Below are 12,715 nucleotides of genomic sequence, written 5' to 3' on the forward strand. Positions count from 1 at the left end.
ACATAGGTCTCTTATTTATACTAGCCACATCAAGCCTAGCTGTCTACTCTATCTTATGACCAAGATGAGCATCCAATTCGAAATATGCACTAATTGGTACACTATGAGCAGCAGCCCAAACAATTTCATATGAAGTTACCCTAGCTATTATCCTCCTATCAGTTCTGTTAATAAGTGGTTCATTCAATTTATCTATACTCATCACAAGAGGTTATTCTGACTACTCCTACCATCATGACCTCTAACCATATATTTCCACGCTAGCAGAAACTAACAGAGTCCCATTTTACTTGACAGAAGGGGAATCAGAATTCGTTTCAGGCTTTAATGTGGAATATGCTGCAGGTCCATTTGCCCTATTCTTTATGTGGCATATATAAATATTATTATAATAAATGCCCTAAGCAGTATTATCTTCCTAGGAGCATTATATAATATTCATACACCAGAACTCTATACTATAATTTTCATCACCAAAACCCTCCTTTTAACAACCTTATTTTTATGACTTCAAGAGTCATACCCTTGATTCTGTTACGATCAACTTGTACATCTTCTATGAAAAAATGTCTTAGCATTCACACTAGTGCTTTGCAGACGACACATCTCTATGTCTGTCCTAATATCTAGTACTCCACCTCGAACATAAGAAATATGTCAGACAAAAGAGTTACTTTGATAGAGTAAATTATAGAGGTTTAAGTCCTCTTATTTGTAGAATTATAGGAATCGAACCTACCCCTGAGAATCCAAAATTCTCTGTGCTACCTAATACACCACATCCTATACTAAGGTCAGCTAAATAAGCTATTGGGCCCCTACCCTGAAAATGTTGCTTTTTATCCTTTCAGTACTAATTAACCCTCTAACCCAACTTATTATCTCTTTCACTATCTTTACAGGAAATCTCATTACAATATTAAGCTCACACTGACGTCTCATCTGAATAGGCCTAGCAATAAACATACTAGCCACTATCCCAATTTTAACTTAAAAAGAAAATCCACTCCACAGAAGAAGCTACCAAATATTTCCTCACACAAGCAACTGCATCTATAATTCTCATAATAGGAATCATTTCCAATATGCTATTCTCTGGACAATGAACCATCATAAACTCAATCAATCAACTATCATCCTTGATAATAATAATGACCTTAATAATAAAACTAGAAATGTCTCCTTTTCACTTTGGGTCCCAGAAGTAAGTTGAACTAAAATTCTGTCTTGGACAACCAGCTATCCCCAGCCTCGACAGGTTTATCACCACTACTCATGAATCCTCTCACTATTTTGCTACATAGATTAGTGTGCTCATTTAGCTATTCTTGAGTAGCTCGTCTGGTTTTGGGGGTCCTGGCTAGCGTTCTCTCTGTGAAGTCTGTTCTGGTTAATTCGTTATGCAAAGGTGCAAGCGTTTGTCTTTGCTTTTTGATGCTTGGTGTGATTATTTCATCTTTCCCTTGTGGTACTATAGCTTTTGCACCAGAGTAACTACTATCACCTGTACTTTTGTCCAGGGTAAGTGATTTGGTTTAAGGAGATCTGGTAATACAGTTTAATAAAGTTGGGGCTAGAGTTGCCTCAAAGTGGTCAGGTGATATGAAATCTTCCAGGTGTAAGCCAGGTGCTTTAAGTTAAGCTACACTTTGGTTAGTCCAAGAGCACTTTCCAGTACACTTACATGTTACAACTTATCTCCTCTATACATGTGTAGGAAAATTATTAGTAATAGTAGTCTCTAGAATAGTATTTGAGAGGGTGATGGGTGGTGTGTGCGTGCTTCACAGCCTCATTCAATCAAGCACTGTGTTCTTCATTTACCGCTAAATCATCCTTGAATCTTTAGGTTTCATTATGGTTATTGTAAAATTTTCTGGGAAATAGAAAATGTAGCTCATTTCTTACCATTTCATAGGCAACACCTTGACCTAATGTTTTTATGTACATACTTGTGCTTACTCTAAGGCCTTTTTAGGGTTTGCTGAAGATGGTGGTATATAGGCTGAGTGGCGAGAGATGGCGAGGTATATCGGAGTTTACCGATTATACAGCAGGCTCCTCTAGAGGGATATAAAGCACTGCCAAGTCCTTTGAGTTTTAAGCTGTTGCTGTAGTACTCTGGTTAGTAGTTTTGTTAATTTAACTATCTGGGTTTAGGGCTAAGCATAGTGAGGTATCTAATCCCAGTCTGGGTCTTAGCTATATGTTTTCAGGATATTAAACTCACTTTCATAGCTTATGTAACAAGTCTTCACATGTACCTCTGAGCCTAAATAAAAGTTTTTAAAAGTCTATTAAAAGTTAAGTTCTATATAAAAGAAAATCTTTGTGTTTTAAAAAAATATAAAATACTTTCTACTTAACTTTTACATTGTTACTAGAAGACATAAAACTTTATTAAATAAATTAAGAAAATATTTGTTGCTGCCAGTTTAAAATGGCAGACTGAAAAGATGTAGTTACCTCTTCAATGTCTCACAGTTTTATTTAACTTAGGGTAAAGATATATAATATGAGATAAATTTATAACCAAAGTACGTTTTGGAGTGGAGAGCCCATCCCTGGACCAAATATTCTGATGGCTCTTTCATAGCTAAAAGTAGAAGGAGTTATAAAGGCAGATAAACTATGCAGGCAGATGAAGACATAGGTCAGAAGCTGAATAGGAACAGACGTCAGCATTGGTGGAAACTGCTCTTTTTAGAGAATCTAGAGGAGGCTGATGCTAAGAACTAGCAGGCCCAGAGAGTAAGCAATAACTAAAGAGAAGCAATCAAAGGAAATTATTTTAAAACTGTCCACATCACGGTATCTTGGCTCCTCCCAGCAGACTCCCATTACCATGTGAATGATGCCTGACAGGTCTTGCATGTTCCCTGAGCATAAACCAAAGAACTGTTTCCTAAAGAAATTGAATCAACTGCTTGGGAATAGCAAATGTTCCAAGTGCTAGATTTTCCATCTAAAGTCACCTTGATTTTCTCCAGGGTGTCCCATGGGCAGACTGTCTGCCTGCTTCTCATCTATGTACCATCTATATACATTCAAATGAAACCTGCTGATTACCAGTAACATCACACACAGACACAAACAATACACAACACACACATATACTTCCCTCTTAGATAAAAAAAGAAATGCTTGTTAGTTTGATATACAAACATATCTAAATAGCAGCAGCGACACTTATCCCTGCAATTTAAGTGAATCAGCACTTTTTTATTCATAAAGATGAATGGAAATCCAATTATCATGAGACATTTGGGAAAATCATTGTGTAATAAAAAGTATCAAGAAGAATAAGATAAATAACTGATCTTAGAGAAAACTCAATTAATAAGGAAATAAAACATAATACATAAATAATAAATAATAATAATACATAATAAAACATAAATAACAAGGTCTTTCCTTGTTATTTTTGCTTTCTCCAGGATCAATTATTTGGCTTATTCCCCTTGAAACTTGTCTTTGTGTGAAGATTTTTAAGAAATAAAAGATGTATATCTTCAGTTCTCTTCTGTTCCACTTGACAAGATAATATATCCATGCAACAAGAATAGAATGCCACGAAAAACAAATATCTAAAATGAGTTTTTGAAATTCAAAATATGATTTCTGAAATTGAAAACTCAGCAGAAAGGTTTCCTGATAAAGAAATGTCCTAGAGTACATAGCAAAAAGACAAAGAAATAGAATATAGCAGATTTTGATTCCTAATAAACAGGAGGTTCCAAAGAAAGAACAAAGAAAATGGAGAAGCAGAAATTATGTATGAGTTCTAAATTCCTAGAGTTAAAAACAGCTATGAGACTTTATATTTAAAGGGTCACTAAGTGCCAAGCAGAATGAAATTAAAAAGACCTACACCTAGACATGTAATAATGTAATCTAAAATATCTAGGATGAAGATAAAATATTAAGAGCTTCCAGAAAAAAAAATAGCCTATAAATAATGAGTTTTGGTGTAGAAGATATTTTCAGTGCTCCTCTGTGCCACAGCCCCTTGCTGCAGATCTAATTTCAGAACATTTGAAAAGCACATTTCACATAAAGGGACACCTCACAGATACAGCATCTCAACTCAACTGCATACTGTCTTTCCAGGGGATAATTCTGGGTGGCATTATATGTGCTTCAAAAATCCTAGCAGACTAAAGCTCCAAGCAGTGACCTCATTATCTTTCCTCCTTTCTTGTCTCACTACTCCCTTCCCTTAACCCTGTTTCTTGGAATATTATTTCAAACAGATGAACTTCACTTAAGTCTTTTTCTCAGGCATTAGTTTAGGGAAACATAAACTAAAATAATGGTGCTCACATGCCTGGTGACAATGATGAAGGAATAATTACAGCTATGACAGCCTAACAAGAGCAAAGTAAATTTTACTCCTAGAAAAAACAAAATCTAAAAATTAATGACAATTGTCTTTGGGTTTAAGCAATGGGCAGATGCTGGAAGAGTTTGCGGGAGACTGATAGTGAAACCTGGAAGACCTCAAGGAGGCTGTTGGAGAGGGTTTGAAGACAGTGAGGATGTTATTAGAGGCTGTCCTACTCAGCCCAGACTGTTATATCAAAATACCAAAGATTAGGTGCTTAGCCACAGACACTTCTCACAGTTCTGAAGGTTGGAAGCCTGAGATCAAGGTGCCAGCAGATTTGATTCTTGACGAGGGCCCTCTTTCTGGATAGCAAATGACCACCTTCTCCCTGTGTCCTCATGTTACCTAGTGTAATGCCTTCAAGACCTAGGTCAATTTCTATCCCACCTTAACTCTGCTTATCTTTAGGAAACAGGACTAAAGTCAGAAGTTTCCCCTTGTGATTAAACCAGCTAAGACTGGTGGGATCTAAAATGGCAGGTCACCTGACCTCTGAAGAGCTTCTAACTTCATTATAATCTAATTTCCATGCTCAGTGACACTCCCACAAGCACCATGACCATTGACAATCACTATGACAATGACCAGAATAAACCATAAAATGACAAAAAGGAAGGTGGCAACTCCAGTTCCAAGAAGTTCTCTACCCACTCCCAGAAAACACATGAATATTCCTCTCCTTGTTTTTAATGCCCAACCCTTTCATTAAATATGCCCTACACCTGCACTTCTAGACGCTCACTTTTGGTTTTGCATATTGACTTTGTAGCACTGGACAGGGAAAGACCCCATTTTAAGGGGGACCAACTTTGTTGGTATCGCTTACATGGCCTTTCCTCAATGTGTGTACTTGTAGAGAAATCCGTCTTTCTTCCTCTTCTTATAAGGGAACTAATCTCATCATGATGGCTCCACCCCCATCAGGTCATCTAAATGTTATTACTTCTCAAAGGCCTCATCTCCAAAAATAGTCACATTGGAGGTTAAGGCTTTTACATATGAATTTGTGGAGGATACATATATTCAGTCCATAACAGTCCATAACATAGTGAAAAGAGGCACTTTTTATGTAGTGGCAGAAAATCTGGCAACACTGTCACCTTTGGCAATAAGAAAAATAGAAAGAGTACCCAGTAACAGTAAATAGTTAGGGAGTACCCAGTAAATAGTTAGGGAGTACCCAGTAAATAGTTAGGGAGATTTGAAGGCAGAATTTCAAGCTTCATCTGGCTGATTTTAGCTGCCTATGATAAAATATAAGAAGAGATACATGAAATAAAGGGGGAAATACTTCCATTTTTTAAATCAAAATTTAAATGAAACATAAAAGGTCAAGCTTTCTGGGACCAAAAATAAGACCGTTTTTTAAAATCTCCAATCTCTCCAGAAAGAGAATGTCATAGTATAAATTTTTTCAAAACAAGGATCAAATTGTGTGGAAGTATAAGATCCTTGATAAACTGAAGAAAGAGCTAAAGTGGTATCTGAAAGATACCTTCAAACAGATAAAGGTCCTTGTATACCCTCTCTGTGACACATTAAGTCTTCTAATAATATTGAGGACATTATCATAGGGAACCAAAGGTAATGAAAGGACTGTCTCAAATAGACTTACGGGTGTGGCTGTTATCTAAAGCAGGACTTTTCAACCTTGGCACTATAGACATTTTGGGTCAGATAATTTTTTGTTGGGATGAGGGAGTCTTTTGTGTTGTCCTGTACCTTGTAGAATGTTTAGCAATATTTGTGGGCTCTACCCATTAGATGCCAGTAGGATGCTCTTCACCCAATTCTTTTTTCTTTTTTCTTTTTTTTTCAGATGGAGTCTCGCTCTGTCATCCAGGCTGGAGTGCAGTGTGGTGCAATCTTGGCTCACTGTAACCTGTGCCTCCTGGGTTCAAGCGATTCTCCTGCCTCAGCCTCCCGAGTAGCTGGGATTACAGGTACCCACAACCATGCCCGGATAATTTTTGTATTTTTAGTAGAGACGGGGTTTCGCCATGTTGGCCAGGCTGGTCTTGAACTCCTGAACTCAGGTGATCCACCTGCCTCAGCCTCCCAAAGTGCTGGGATTACAGGTGTAAGCTACCACACCTGGCCTCTTCACCCAATTCTTGACAGTCAAAATTGTTTCCAGGCCATCTAAATTCCTGTAGGACAAAATAATCTACATTTTAGAACCACTGGTTTAAAAAAGTGGATTATAATTTAATGCACAGAAAGTCCACAAAAACTTTAAAGGAATGATTATCAGCTTGGACTGAAAGAGAGAGAAATGGGACAAAATTAAAGAAAAAGCTCTCTCTAGATATCTAAACAGGAAGGACACTAAGAAAACTACTTAGTTGCAAACATAGGTTATTTTATGAAAAGATCTATCTTTCCATTGAAAATGAGTCTTATGCCCATCTTAAATCTGAGCAGGATCTGTAATTGCTTTAACTAATAAAATATAATGCAAGTCACACTATGCCAGGTCCTGGCCTTAAGAAACTGGCAGCTTCTGATGGCAACAGTGGGCCATCTGGTGCAACCACTGCCATCACGCTGGTCACCTCAGGGAGGGCACAGGAAGGAGTTGGACAGCCCTCGCTGCCTGCAGCCTACCACCCTGGGAGCCGCCATGATGGGGTTGGGCCAGGTTGTGTGCTGAGGCCACAGGGGCAGCTCACAGCAACGTGGCGCCTGCCCTGCATGTCAGCCCAGGCCCAGAAAGGACGTGGAGTTGCCAGGAGGGTGGGGCTGCAGCCACCCACGTTGTGACTGTGGATCTGGGCCTCCCACTACAAGAGCAGGCAGAAGCCCTGCCCCCCAGCACAGCTGCAGCCTCCCAAACCAGAGCTGCAGACCCAGGCATTCCTGCACTCTTGGGGGTCCTGGGAAGGGCCCCCTTGTCCTTGGAGGATTAGAGGTGCCTGCTCCCACTGCCTAGCCTCTCCCAACTCCCAGCATTAACTCCAATATTGGAGCAGGACTGGGGCTGAGCTTGGGCACTGTCATAGCCCAGCCAGGTGTGCCCACATTTGGGGCAGCACTGACATGTCAGCCCCCTGCTGCCTTGGCCCCCTGCAGACTTGAGGCACCAAGAAGTGTGGGAGGGGGCATTGAGGTGGGGTTGGGGGTGGTTGGGTGATGGCCTCCAGGTACCAGCAGCCTGGGCTCCATGGATGACGTGGGAGGCAGACAGGCTCCTGGGAGGAAGGGGGTGAATCCCCAGTGAAGCCCCACCTTCAGGCCAGAACAGGCCTGAAGCTGGGGGCCAGGATGCCAGTCCTGCTGATGAGATGGGGAACTTATGGTGCTTTTTCCTGGGCCCTCCCATGGCTGCCCATGCAGTCAGCACACACTTCCTCCCCTCTGAGGTCAATAAAAGCCATGGGCTCAGCCAGAGCAGGACAGAGAGTGGAGAGAATAGAGATAGCTGATAGCAGAGAGGAACTACCTTCTGAACTGAGAGCTTCAGAGACCAGCAGAGGCATCAGAGCTACCAGCTACTGAGAGGGGCTACCTTCTCCAGGGCCTCCACTCTGCTGAGAGCAGCAGACATTGGTAGTAACAGGGAGGAGCTATCCTCTGCAGGTCTCCTCTGAACTGTTCTAACACTTAATGAAGCTCCTCTTTGTCTTGTTGATCCTTCACTTGTCTGCATACCTCATCCTTTCTGGACATAGAACAAGAACTCAGGCAAAGGCACTACTAGCCATAGAGGTTTCCAGCCAGAAAAATTGACACCCCAAAGATCCCATATCATTTATACTTCCTGTCTCTCTATAAACTTATTCTTGGAACTCAACTGCCATACATGAGAAGCCTAAGACATGGACAGGCAATGTGTAGATACTCCAGTCACCAGCCTGCAGTGAACTGGAACTTAGACATTCAGGTCATTTGAGCCTTCTCATGACTGCAATATTTATTTCTAACAGACTGCAACCATAGGAGAGATCCCAAGCAACAACCCAGCTAAGTCTAGTCAACACAGGAAACCATGATAAATAATAAATAATATGTTGTTTTAAGCCACTAAATTTTTTAGTGCCTTGTTATCCAGAAGTAGATAGTTGGTAATCACAGAAGAAACTTTGAGTAATTTAACTGACCTTTCAGAGATTAAGCTCTTGGTCATCACACCAGGTAAGCAGTTTAGACGAGCTAAAATTATGGCTGAAAAAAGGGAGAAAATCTAGAATGAACAATTGAGACAAGAGACGATAAATATCTCTAATGGTCTTGGACAAAGTGGCAGCATTAGGAACTGTAGTCTGTTCCATTAAAACTCCTGTATTAAATCTTATAAAAATTCCAGCTGGTTACTACCTTGAAGTATCAGAAACTGACTGAACTTAATGTGGTACTATACTAGTCTGTTCTCACAAGAAATACTCAAGACTGGGCAGTTTACAAAGGAAAGAGGTTTAATTGACTCGCAGTTCTGCTTGGCTGGGGAGGGCTCAGGAAACTTACAATCATGGCAGAAGGCACTTCTTCACAGGGTGACAGGAGAGAGAATGAGTGCCAACAGGAGAAATGCCAGATGCTTATAAAACCCTCAGATCTCATAAGAACTCACTCACTATCAGGAGAACAGCATGGGGGAAAGAACCCCCATGATTCAATTAACTCCCACCTGGTCCCTCCCATGACACATGGGGATTATGGGGATAACAATTCAAGATGAGATTTGGGTAGGGACACAGCCAAACCATGTCAGGTACATAAGGAGATATATCTACAGTGTAAGGAGTGAACCAGACACCTCTGGGGTGGGTCCTTGGTCACATCCTATCAATGCACATATAATTTCATTATCAGTTGTAGTAGACAGTTCCAAGTGGCCTCAAATTTATATAATGCTGAAAAATGTGCATCTTTTTGCATTTTGCCTCAGAGTTTTCTCCAGCATTGTAGGAACTTTCAAGTACTAACAACAAATGGCAGTGGTAAGGAGAAATTTAATGCACCTTAAGAGAAACCAACAAACAATGTGGAGTGGTAACCTGTGTATTAAGTACTCCAGTGTCCTATACTCCAGATGGAAAAATCTGGGAGGTAGTAGGTACACTTCTCAGAATATGCTGGAGGAATTGAGCCCAGTTGTCCATAGCAGCTACTTTGATAGAGCACCCTAACATTGCATTTTCTTTCTTAACAACCTCACTCTCCCCACTCTCTCACTTCTGATTCCTGGGTCTAACACCAAAATAAACTACCTATACTTAAATTTTTGCTTAGGTCCTGCTTTCTTGAGGAACCCAAATTAAGACAGTGAGTTTGATATCTGCACTTTCAGAGCTCTTTGAGAATGACATGGAACCTAGATTTCCTTACCCAGACCAATTATTACCAGGCATAAAAGAAAAATATATTTTGGGGCATGTGAAAATATATAAATCTTACATCTCATGAAGATTTAGTTAAAAAAATTAAAGATTAAATCGAGAAAATTGTAAATTTTCCTGAGAAAAGAGCTCAAAATCCAGAACCAACCCAGGAGTGCAAAGGTAAAAAAATTATGGATGATAATAGTATAGTACACCTAGCAAATATTTAGATAAAATTAGATAGAAGGTCAGAGGACTCCAAGAATACTTTCAAAATGAAAGTAAGTGTCATGTAACATATACTATTATTATTATTAAGAAGCTGTGAGATATTTATAAAATACATTTACATAAATCTTTTATACATTTATTTGATCAAAAGTATATATTTTCTTCTGTCAAAAAGGAAAAATACAATAGGAAATTCTAGGGAAAGTGTTGAAACTTATACTCCCGATCTGAAGTAAGTAATACATGGTACAACTTATTTTACTTTATCTTACTTTTTAAAAACTACATACACTAAAATTGATCTCTTTGATGTACAAGTCCATGAGTATTAAAACATGTTAATACCACCACGATCCATAGTTGAGGATACAATTTCCTCCACCTACAAATCTCCATCGTGCTGCCCCTTTGTAGTTGCACCATTTCCCCAACCCAAACCTCTGGCAACCACTCATTATTTCTTTTGTTTTTTTTTATTTGAGATAGAGTCTCACTCTGTCACCGAGACTGAGTGTAGTGGCATGATCTCAGCTCACTGCAACCTCCCCCTCCCAGGTTCAAGCAATTCTTCTGCCTCAGCCTCCCGAGTAGCTGGGATTACAGGCACGCACTACCATGCCCAGCTAATTTTTGTATTTTTAGTAGAGCTGGGGTTTCACCATGTTGGCCAGCTGGTCTTGAACTTCTGACCTCAGATGATCTGCCCGCCTCGGCCTCCCAAAGCGCTAGGATAACAAGCGTGAACCACTTCACCCAGCCTCACTCATTATTTCATCCTCACTACAGTTTTGCCTTTTGTAAGGCATCATATAAATATAATCAGTCATACAGTATGTAACCTTTTAAAACAACCTTCTTTAGCACAGCTTAATGCCTTAAATATTAATCCTTGTGTGTATTAATAGTTTATTACTTTTTATTGTTGAACATTATTATATGAATGTGTCATAATATATCTATCCACTCATTGAAGAAATTCAGTTTATCTCTATGTTTTGGCAGTTATAAAAAGAGCTGTTATAACTATTGTACATGAGCTTTTATATGAACATGTTTTTATTTCTCTAGAATAAATACCTGAGTGGGATTGCTTGATCATATATTAAGTGCATATTTATATTGTGACATCTGCTTGGTTTGTGACATCTGCTTGGTTTTGTGACATCTGCTTGGTTTTCTTTTCCAGTCATTCTAATATACATTATCTCACTGTGGATTTAATTTGTATTTTTTTAATGGCTAATGATGTTGATCATCTTTTCATATGCTTGTTTCCATCTGTATATGCTCTTTGGTGAAATGATGGTTTATGTTCCAATTTTTAAAACAGGATTGGTTGTTTTATTACCTGTTGAGTTTCGAGTGGTGTTTTTATATTCTATACTTAGTCCTTTGTCAGATAAGTGATTTCCAAGTATTTTTTTCTCACTTTGTAGCTTGTCCTTAATTATGACTTGATTTTGAAAAAGCATTAACATATAAGAATCTGAATACATATGCTCTGTTTCTTGCAACATCCTCATTCTCTTTGAAATGACATAGGACTACATGCATTTTCTGTGGGTCTAGTTATCATATTTATTCCTGTCATATATTCATGTAATCATAATATTTTAACAATCTTTATTTATTTTCCATTTTAAAAACTTAACATATAAGCAAAGGATTTTGAATTCCCTTAGTTATTCAATAGAATGTAAATATTACAAATAGAACAATTAAAAAGTAATGGTTTGGTATTACTTTTCAGAGCCAGACTAGACACTAGTTGGGAGTACCTACTCGCAGATAGGGGTTACCTGCTTCAGGTCACCTCTCTTCTGAGAGCTGTCTGGTTGCCCAATAAAGCTTTTCTCAGCCTCGCTCACCCTCCAGGTGTCCACATAACCTCAGTCTTCCTGGATGCGGGATGAGAACTCGGGACCTGCTGAACAGCGGGAGTGAAAGGAGCTGTAACACTTTCCTGGCTGACTCACTGAGCTGCGGGCAGTGACACGCTCACAGACTGTGGGAGTGAAGAGTAGTGATTCTTCTGGGGGCCCAGACCTTGGTGTTGCCTGAGCCAGAGCTGTAACACTACAGTCCTCCCACCCTCTGCCAGCAGTGGCTGGCCGCCCCACACAACAGGAAGCAGAGGCCGGGCCAGGCCAGTCCAGGAGATGCGGGCTGGAGCGGGGCCCCAGGACTGTGAAAGAGCTGTAAAAAACAGACTGAAACACAGCCCCCTGAAACACACCCTCCCTCTCACTGCGCTGCGGGCGATGAGAAGGGGAGAAGAGCTGCGGCCCTTCTGTGAGCCCATACCTCAGGGCCCCTACCTTGAAATATTTCTGCTCTCAAGGCCCTAGCACTCTGGGCCTGTGATGGGGGTGGCAGCCTTAAAGATCTCCAAAATTCCTTCAGGGTCATTCTTCCACTGTCTTGATGAATGGCATCCGGGTTCCTTTTATCCATACTAATTTCCATATCACTTGGCCACATTCTTGCTATTCTCCCCAAAACAACCCTTTTCATTCTTTACATGGAAACATTTAGAATTTCCAAATCATTAATTTCTGTTCCCTTTTTGATTATACATTCCATCTTTAATTTATTTCTCTCTTCTGCATTTTACTTTAAGACATTAATAGAAGCCACGCAGCAACCTGAACACTTTACACAGACATTCCTCCACAAATATCCAAGTTCACTGCTCGTAAATTCTGCCTTCCACAAAGCCCTAGGACACTGAGCCAACGCAGCCAAGTTCTTTGCAACTTTGTAACAAGGTTGTCCT

At 39.8% G+C, this 12,715-nt stretch overlaps 1 long non-coding RNA gene across 1 annotated transcript in view; it reads right to left on the bottom strand.

Moving 5' to 3' along the window:
* LOC104005670 (uncharacterized) overlaps nt 1-12,715 on the bottom strand; it is a 289,399-nt gene that overhangs the window by 256,276 nt on the left and 20,408 nt on the right. Inside the window, exon 6 of the long non-coding RNA XR_010155286.1 lies at nt 11,739-11,866. This is a non-coding gene — a long non-coding RNA (uncharacterized LOC104005670). The remainder of the gene's footprint in view (nt 1-11,738; nt 11,867-12,715) is intronic.

This window comes from Pan troglodytes, chromosome 2 (assembly GCF_028858775.2).
Source record: "Pan troglodytes isolate AG18354 chromosome 2, NHGRI_mPanTro3-v2.0_pri, whole genome shotgun sequence".
NCBI lineage: Eukaryota > Metazoa > Chordata > Mammalia > Primates > Hominidae > Pan > Pan troglodytes.